Source organism: Euprymna scolopes, chromosome 34, assembly GCF_053919585.1.
Source record: "Euprymna scolopes isolate OS-2025 chromosome 34, ASM5391958v1, whole genome shotgun sequence".
Classification (NCBI taxonomy): Eukaryota; Metazoa; Mollusca; class Cephalopoda; order Sepiida; family Sepiolidae; genus Euprymna; species Euprymna scolopes.
The window spans coordinates 69,841,603-69,852,585 of record NC_136515.1 but is presented as its reverse complement, the minus strand read 5'-3'; the positions used below and the strand labels follow the sequence as shown (position 1 = coordinate 69,852,585).

General features: G+C 27.5%; 1 pseudogene; it reads left to right on the top strand.

The window, feature by feature from the left end:
* The first annotated feature begins 385 nt into the window (after positions 1 to 385).
* Positions 386 to 502, top strand: LOC145259379 (5S ribosomal RNA; annotated as a pseudogene).
* The last annotated feature ends 10,481 nt before the right edge of the window (positions 503 to 10,983 follow it).

Genomic DNA, 10,983 nt, shown 5'->3' with positions numbered 1-10,983 from the left:
GATCAAAAATATAGGTAGATTAAAAGTTCGAGTATTAAAATCAGCACGTTCGTGGACGCCATTAACGTAGTCCGTCCAATACGAACTACGCAATACATTTTAGAACGTTACTGCTTTTCTCGAATGCGATATCATTTATAGTGGGTTGAAGGGTTCTAATATATGACGCTATAAGAATTTTTAATTTTTTAATATTATTTTCATGTTGTATAATTTTTATGTTGTCAACGAGGACCTTTCTAAGATTGGAGGAGGGGGCCAGTTATGTTCTTTTATCGAATGTTTATATATAGAACTAGTATTATTTAGATGCATGGTTATTCGCTGGGACAGCGTTGTCGTTGTATGCCCAATGTATGTATTATTTTCGGAGTTACATTCTCCCAAGTACGGCATAATCACGTTGACACACCGGTTCTCGTCAGATCACCGAAGTTAAGCAACGTTGAGCCTGGCTAATACCATGTGGGTGACCATTTGGGAATTCTAGGCGCTGTATGTGCTCTCCGCTCATCTCGGCATTGTTTCCAGTCGTCCTGTACCTCAACTTGCCACTGGTATGCAACAATGTTGACTCAGGAGAGGCGTGGTTGGAGATTGCGCAACTCTTGCCACACAAATTTCACGCGTGTAGGCACCCTTACAGTGGGTATTCATAGTCTGTCAAGACTGAAGGAAGCCTTTTTTTTACATTCTCCCATAGAGCATTTGAATTTATACACTTCATTGGTTTGTTCCAATGTTTTTATAGTCGGTGAGGAGTTTCTAATCACAGGGTTTTGTGTTCTAAACTTCTTGTAGTAAATAACAAATTTAATTTAAGAATTACTGTCAAAAGGCGTCAAATATCTACGTATATTTTAAATTGCGTTTTCTTCGATTCTGAAGTAAGGTGTCATTTGATTTTGATAAAATATATTAATGGGGTTAGCAATGCGGGGTTGGCTAATATTATTATTAGGCTTTCAAGGAATTGTAGCATCCGTTTTATTTCTTCATCAACGATGTAATTAGGAAAATGATTGTTGATGATTACTGGTTTAATGTTTTTTTTTTATTTTAATTAGTAATGCTTTTTTGTGGATGATACCATTTTAGTGCGATTTAATAACATTTTTTTATGGCTATTTTGTACCTTTGTGAGCACTCACTTTTAAAGTTCAGGAGGCTGGAGTTTATGCTCGTTGGTTTTTTTATATACAGAAGTATTAAAAGTATTATTGGACGTATCAATGAGGACGCCAGGAAATGAAATTTTATTATTATTATTTAACTCTACAGTAAATTTAAGGATTTAGGTTTTTTGGGGTTTTTTAAGGTACTGTAGTTGGTATATCTTTCCATTATTTTCAGCTAAAATAAGAATGTCGTCCACGTAGCGTACACACACACACACACACACACACACACACACACACATATATATATATATAATATAATATACATATATTTGTATAATATGTATACATATATATATATATATATATATATATATATATATATATATATAGTAAGTTACAAAATGTATATGGCGATTAAGCTACACTGAATATTCCGCGTTTCATCCACTCAAGGCTTCTTCAGGCGCATAAGCCTGAAGAATCCTAGAGTGGATGAAACGCGGAATATTCAGTGTAGCCTAATCGCCATATACATTTTGTAACTTACTAACTAGCTCTACCTACGTATTGAGCACTTTTGAAGTAAATACTTAGTTTACGCATAAATCTATACTTTCGTATATTAATTTTATGTGAGTAAATTAAGTAGTTATATATACATATATATATATATATATATATATATTAATTTCCTGTTAAACATTTGAATTTTTTATTCAAATATTTGATTAATATTTGAATAAAATATTAAAATATTTAAAATACGTCCCCACTAAAGGGGCGCAGTAAAAATAAACAGAAGGGCATATAAATCCCTCAAGCGCTCATAACAATTAAATAACATAGAATCGTTAATAAAATGATGAATATTTCTAGAACAGATCCTCTCTCTCTCTCTCTCTCTCTCTCTCTATATATATATATATATATATATATATATATATATGTATATATATACATATATATACATATATATACATATATATATATAGAGAGAGAGAAAATAAAAAGGAACAAACCGTATTATGTGTTCATCAACGTTTCGTCTTTATTTCGAGACCTCCTCTGGATGAATGAGATTAAGAAACCAAAAAATATACCAGTACAAAATATTTGAAAATGTTTCACGTGCACAGTGTGACGCAGTTCTATTTCAGAGAAACGGAAAAATGATGTTGGAAATTCAAAAAGGAGGGGGAGGGCTGACGCTGTTAGAAAGAAGGAAATTTTAGTGACGTCATATAGTCGTTAATTTAATTTTAAAACTATGAACGCAAGTTTATATTCTTATTGGGAAATAGATATATCTGTTGAAATTCAAATATAAGTTTGTAACAGAAATGAAATGAGTGTTTTTTATGTAATTTATTGATTGAGATTATGTCTTAATGTGATTATGTGTTAGTACAAGATAGGTGACTATTTTGGAATTCTAGGTGCTGTATGTGCTTTCCGCATGTCTTCAGACTTTATGAATAAACACACTTTAGGCAATATAGCATTTTTTGAATAGAAAGAAAAAAGGGCGGGGGGGAGTCCCTAACGGGAAAGGTATGTGAGAAACATTTAACTTGGTTGTGATTACGGAAAAGCCCATTAAATATTTAAATGGGCTTTTCCGTAATCACAGCCAAGGTAAATGTTTCTCGCATGGAAAATTACGTAAAAAAAGTTTTTCTTCAGCGTTTTGTGTGTGTATTTTTTTTATTCATATGAAAACTAGACAGACGGCCTGACGTTGCCCGAGATTGAATGATGGTCAACGAATGTCTCACGCTCCAATATTATTATTACGAAATCGCCGATTTTCAATCGAATCGATTGATTGCGTGCTCTAGTTCGGGGGTTCTCGACTGGGGTCCACATAGACCCTAGGGGTCCATGGAGTATTTCTGGGGACCCACAGGAAAAACATAACAGAATGGGGGTCCACAACGATATTTTGGTGGTCCATGAAGAAAACAAACTCAGAATAGTTTTTATTATTAAACATTTAATTTCTACTGTCTGATCTCCATCGGCTTGACCATGGAAGAAACATTGTAATATTGTAATACCAGATATTGGTAAAGAATTATCACTCTAATTTATATTATTATTATTATTATTATTATTATTATTATTATTATTATTACTTATTATCATTATTATCATAATTATTATAGTTCTTGTAGAATACCTTATTTGCATTAAATTAGTTTTCATTCAAAAATAAAGCTTAATTGTAGATTATTAAAACCTCAAAATTTATATTAGTGAAAAATAGAAGATTGTCTTATAACAAATAGTTATGAAGGGGTCCACCAAGATAAAAAAAAAAGTAGGGAAAAGGGGTCCATGAGTAAAAAAAGGTTAAGAACCACTGCTCTAGTTGGAGATCTATCGCGGTGAACCTTGGGGGGGGGGAGCTTCACATGCCTCTTCGCAGTGACTTAGCCTCAATACACTATAGTCTGCATTGCACCGTCGAAAACCTACTGTTGATTTCATAAAATTGTTTTCATATATAATAACTTGAATTAAAGATTAAAATACAAAAGTCAAGTATCATGCTTCTCTGAAATGGAACACGTATATCAAGTCTGTTGCCAAGGTCGCTGGAAAGATGGTGGGATCCTTCTACCGCTCCAGAAGATATCTCACTACTGATGCAATTCTCTATCTATATAAAAACCAAGTACGTCCAAGGATGGAATACTGCTGCCATATCTGGCCAGGAGCTGCTAAAAACAGCCTATCCTGCCTTGACAGAGGACAAAATAGATTTCGTAGCTTAGTGCGGGATGCCCTTTTCTCTACCCTGCAACCTCTCTCCCACAGAAGAGACGTTGCGAGCCTATCCTTGTTTTATCGTTATTTCCATGGCAGGTGCTCGTCTGAACTCCAATCTCTGGTCGCCCTCGCCAATCTTTTACGAAAAACACCCGTCTAGCCGAATCCACTGTGAAAAATTTCCCCCACTCTTTATCTGTGCCTAAATCCAAACGTGGATTCCATGAACAAAGCTTCTTTCTTAGAACTGCACACCTGTGGAACTCTATTCCGTCTGCCTGCTTCCCACCTGACTACGACTTGGATGTATTCAAGTCTAAGGTTAACAAATTCCTAATGAACCGCCCCTTAAGTAAACACTTCATCAAATCTCCACACTAACGTAATGTACTTGCAATAACCCTTATCCCTGAGTGGCTTCCGGGCCTTGATAAGTGGTGACCAGTGTGTAAAAAAAAAATATTTGCTTTAAACTGAAACATTAATTTCAAATGCGCCCTTGTTATATCAACGCACTTATTGTTAATTTTATAAGCTAGTCTTTTCTGCTTGTGTTGTAATAAAACGTCTCAAATGCACTTGCGATGTTATACTTAATAAGGTGTTAAAATCGCCTGTTCTTTCTTTCATTTGCTTTTTTCGATTATCGATTATCTAAGAACACTGCCAGATACGTAAAGTAAGCTTGTGTGAAATTTCATGAAAATAAGTCCATAGAGAATGAATTCTTTCTCTCTCTCTCTCTCTCTCTCTCTCTCTCTCTCTCTCTATATATATATATATATATATATATATATATCACATTTTATATATAATAGTAAAAGATAGATAGATAGATAGATAGATAATTTGATGATAATAAGGTTACTATCTATGTTATTTCATTTTATATTTTTACTTAGGAGTCACCATTTATCAAGCTCGAAAGCCACTCGAGGATAAGAGTTAATGAATGTTAGATGGTAGTGTAGTAATCGTTTATGGTGTAAATTGGATCGAATTTGATTATTTATGGCGATGGCTAAACAAGAACTTGTTTACCTTTGACTTGAAGACTACAATGTTGTATTCAACCAGGACGAAGGCCAGCAGAACAGTGTTCCACGAGGGGGGGGGGAGCAGTTCTGGGAAAGCAGCTTTGTTTATGGAATCTCTAATTAGATTTCGGCACATTTAGAGAGTAGTGGGGACCGTGTATGGTGGTTATAGAGGTAGAGCGTTTTTATGAAACTTTGGCAAGGGGGGACCATGAATTGGAATTTGGTTGAAAACAACAATAGAACAGAGATAGGCTCGCAACGTATCTTCTTTGGGAAAGATGCCGCAGAAAAGAGAAAAAGGCATCATCTACTAGGTTTCGAATCCCGTTTTTGAACTCCTTTATATTAAATCCTTTATAGATTCCTTTATATTAAATCTCTTATAAATTTTACTGAAAATAATATGGGTACAATCTCCCATTTGTATATTCAAATATTTCAGATTTGCATTAAAGTTTATATATATTGCTTAACCACAAATTATTAAGATATACGAATATGCGTTCATTCAGTCTGAAGTAAATGCGACTTTAAAACTGAATTAGTAACAGACAGACCGACAGAATCTCTTATAGCATTACATGGACGCATATAAACTATAACGAAAGAAATAGACAAAACCACAAATACGAAACCGCAACTCTATTTTTGGATTTTTTAAAATCATTTATCAGACTATCTGGAAATAGCAAGTCTGTCGAATTACTGATAAAGATCCGCTTTGCGGATAGTTCAATGGTCATTTCCGTTGTCCAATCAAATTTTCCGAAATTTTATCTCAACTGCGCATGCTTATAACGAAAAAAACAACTGACTCATTCCCCTTTTCACATCCGGGGCGGAGACGTTTGTTTATAACAAATAGAATGATAAAAACATCGAATATCCAGTGGCCACAGTTGGAAATGCCATTTACAAGTCGTTAAGTAGTTTCGCATCACATCCTTGTGCAATTTTAATGGGAATTATCAGAAAGCACTTTCGATTACCCAAGAAGCTAATACGGCAAATGGAAAATCTGAGACCATGTGATTAAACTATAGAAAAATGAGAAATAAAATCCAGGAAACATAAAAAAAACTAATAAATATCAGGAGCAATAAAAATACAAAAAATACAAAAAATAAAAATACAAATAAATTGTAATCGTTAAAGCTCACGGCCAAAACATTCTGAAAAATAATAAAACGTGTTTTAGGTTTTGTTTTCATTATTAAATATTATCGCATTATATCATTAATAATACATTCGAAATAAGAAAAATGATTCTTTGTTTCTTTTCAGTTATTTTTATTGCACAAAAATTTATACCAGTTTGAAATAATTTATATCAGTTTGCAATAATGCATATTAGTTTGAAATAATTTATATTAGTTTGAAATAATTTATATTATTTTGAAATAATGTATATTAGTTTGAAATAATTTATATTAGTTTGAAATAATTTATATTATTTTGCAATAATTTATATTAGTTTTAAATAATTTATATTAAGTGGAAATAATTTATACCATTTGAAATAATTTATATTAGTTTAAAATGATTTATATTATTTTGCAATCATTTATATAAGTTCAAAATAATTTATGCCTGTTTGAAATAATTTATATTAGTTTGAATTAATTTATATTAATTTGAAATAATTTATATTAGTTTGCAATAATTTATATTAGTTTGAAATAATTTATATTAAGTGAACATAATTTATACCATTTGAAATAATTTATATTAGTTTGAATTAATTTATATTAATTTGAAATAATTTATATTAGTTTGAAATAATTTATATTAGTTTGAAATAACTTATATTAGTAAAAATGCGCAATTTTTATTATTTTGAAATAATTTATACAAGTTTGCAAAAATTTATATTAGTTTGAAATAAATTATATTAGTTTGAAATAATTTATATTAGTTTTAAATAATTTATATTAGTTTGCAATAATTCATATTAGTTTGCAATAATTTATATTAGTTTTAAATCATTTATACCAGTTTTAAATAGTTTATATAAGTTTGAAATAATGTTTACCAGTTTGAAATAATTTATATTAGTTGGAAATAATTTCTATTAGTTTGTAATAAGTTATACAAGTTTGAAATAATTTATATTAGTTTGCAATAATTCATATTAGTTTGCAATAATTCATATTAGTTTTCAATCATTTATACCAGTTTTAAATAGTTTATATTAGTTGGAAATAATTTATATTAGTTTACCAGTATGAAATAATTTATATTAGTTGGAAATCATTTATATTAGTTTGCAATAAGTTATACCAGTTGGAAATTATTTATATTAGTTTTAAATAATTTATACCCCTTTGAAATCATTTATATTAGTTTGCAATCATTTATACTAGTTTCAAATAATTTATATTAGTTTGAAATAATTTATATTAATTTGAAATAATGTTTACCAGTTTGAAATAATTTATATTAGTTTTCAATAATTAATATTAGTTTCAAATAATTTTATATTAGTTTGAGATAATTTATATTAGTTTGAAATAATTTTTGCCAATTTGAAATAATTTATATTAGTTTAAAATAATTTATATTAGTTTGAAATAATTTATACCTGTTTGAAATAATTAATATTAGTTTGAAATAATTTATATTAGTTTGAAATAATTTATATTAGTTTGCACAAATTTATATTAGTTTTCAATCATTTATACCAGTTTAAAATAGTTTATATTAGTTTTCAATAATGTTTACCAGTTTTAAATAATTTATATTAGTTTGAAACTATTTATATTAGTTTGAAATAATTTGTATCAGTTTGAAATAATTTATATTAGTTTGACATAATTTATATGAGTTTGAAATAATTTATATTATTTTGAAATAATTTATATTAGTTGGAAATAATTTATATTAGTTGGAAATAATTTATATTAGTTTGAAATAATTTATATTAGTTTGAAATAATTTATATTAGTTTGAAATAATTTATATTAGTTTGCAAAAGTTTATATTAGTTTTCAATCATTTATACCAGTTTAAAATAGTTTATATTAGTTTTCAATAATGTTTACCAGTTTAAAATAATTTATATTAGTGTAAAATAATTTATATTAGTTTGAAATAATTTATATCAGTTTGAAATAATTAATATCAGTTTGAAATAATTTATATTAGTTTGAAATAATTCATATTAGTTTGAAATAATTTATATTAGTTTGCAATAATTTATATCAGTTTGAAATAATTTATATTAGTTTGCAATAATTTATATTAGTTTGAAATAATGTATATTAGTTTGAAATAATTTATATTAGTTAGAAATAATTTATATTAGTTTGAAATAATTTATATTAGTATAAATAATTTATATTAGTTTGAAATAATTTATATTAGTTTGAAATAATTTATATAAGTTTAAAATAATTTATATTAGTTTGAAATAATTTATATTAGTTTGAAATATTTTATATTAGTTGAAAATAATTTATATTAGTTTGCAATAATTTATATTAGTTTGAAATGATTTATATTAGTTTGAAATAATTCATATTAGTTTGAAATAATTTATATTAGTTTGAAATAATTTATATTAGTTTGAAATAATTTATATTAGTTTGAAATAATTTATATTAGTTTGAAATAATTCATATTAGTTTGAAATAATTTATATTAGTTTAAAATAATTTATATTAGTTTGAAATAATTTATATTAGTTTAAAAGAATTTATATTAGTCTGAAATAATTTATATTAGTTTGAAATAATTTATATCAGTTTGAAATAATTTATATCAGTTTGAAATAATTTATATTAGTTTGAAATAATTCATATTAGTTTGAAATGATTTATATTAGTTTGAAATAATTCATATTAGTTTGAAATAATTTTTATTAGTTTGAAATAATTTTTATTAGTTCGAAATAATTTATATTAGTTTGAAATAATTTATATTAGTTTGAAATCATTTATATAAGTTTTAAATAATTTATATTAGTTTGAAATAATTTATTTTAGTTTGAAATGATTCATATTAGTTTGAAATAATTTATATAAGTTTGAAATAATTTATATCAGTTTGAAATAATTTATATTAGTTTGAAATAATTTATATTAGTTTGAAATAATTTATATTAGTTTGAAATAATTCACATTAGTTTGAACTAATTTATATTAGTTTGAAATAATTTATATTAGTTTGAAATAATTTATATAAGTTTGAAATAATTTTTATCAGTTTGAAATAATTTATATTAGTTTGAAATAATTTATATAAGTTTGAACTAATTTATATTAGTTTGAAATAATTTATATTAGTTTGAAATAATTTATATTAGTTTGAAATAATTTAAATTAGTTTGAAATAATTTAGTTTTGTTTGAAATAATTTATATTAGTTTGAAATAATTTATATTAGTTTTAAATAATTTATATTTGTTTTAAATAATTTATATGATTTTGCAATAATTTATACCAGGTTGAAATAGTGCATATTAGTTTAAAATAATTTTTATAGTTTAAAATTATTTATACCATATAGTTTTGTTTGAAATAATTTATATTAGTTTGAAATAATTTATATAAGTTTGAACTAATTTATATTAGTTTGAAATAATTTATATTAGTTTGAAATAGTTTATATTAGTTTGAAATAATATTTACCAGTTTGAAATTATTCATATTAGTTTGCAATAATTCATATTAGTTTGAAATACCTTACAAAAATTACCGTACAAAAAATATCATACAAAAATACCGTACACAAAATGCCGTACAGACGATATCATACAAAAGAAAAATACCGTACAAAAAATACCGTAAAAAGAATACTATACAAAAATACCATTAAAAATACAATACAAAAACACCGTACAAAACTACCGTACAAAACTAACATACAAAACTTCCGTACAAAAAATACCGGACAAAAATACCATACAGAAAATACCGTACAAAAGTTACATTCAAAAGATATCGTACAAAAAACACCATTAAAAAATACCGTACCAAAAAATACCGTACAAATATACCGTACCAAAAATACCGTAGAAAAACACCATTCAAAAAATATTGTACAAAATATATCATACAAAAATTCCATACAAAAGATACCGTACAAACACACCGTACAAAAACAACGTACAAAAACACCGTACAAAAACACCATACAACAATACTAATACGAAAGATACGATACAAAAAATACCGTACAAAAATACAATACAAAAATACTATATAAAAATACTGTACAAAAATACCGTACAAAAGATACCGTACAAAATATACCGTACAAAAAATCCGATAAAAAACATTTGATTTGCTCATGCGAAGTATTATCCTGCATATAAGATATCAGCGGATTCACACTCAACAGTCAAAACAATTAAAAGAATATGCTATTGTCCTATCCCTAGTTATGACGTATACGAGTACATGGCGTAATTTGGTATCAGGTCATATATATGACATCATCGTTTATGACGCAATATATATGACATCTGGTATGAAGTCGTACATGACGTATATTGTGAACAAACAAAAGCAAGCAAATAAATTGACAGGAATACCATTTTATCATAATAGATGTGTGCAAGCACATTGCATGCATACGTGTGCGTGTGTGCGTGTGTGTGTTGGATTGTGCTTGCGGCTTGGAAATAAAGTCATCTGCTTTGGTCTGTTGACATTTAGAGATGGTAAATGCGAGCGTTGTTCCGTCTAAAATCCCTCAGTGTTGTTGACATTCACCGAATTGAGGTCGAAAAGTCATGAAGTTTCTCAGTCATTATCTCGCGACATTTCATGGCTTTTTATTCTGAAAGGCAAGCGGCCAACAAAATAGGAAAACATGCGGTCTTGACAGAATCAACACCTGTACAACCTAAAATCACTTAAACACACACACATACACGCGCGTACACACGCGCACGCACACACACAAACACACACACATATCTATTTGATAATTATTATAGTAAATAATTATGTCAGCCCCCCCCTTAAGAAACTCGTTTCTTATCGTCGAGCACTTTCAGTTGAAATAAAACGTAGGTTAATATAGCTCTGATGCACAGATCACCATAT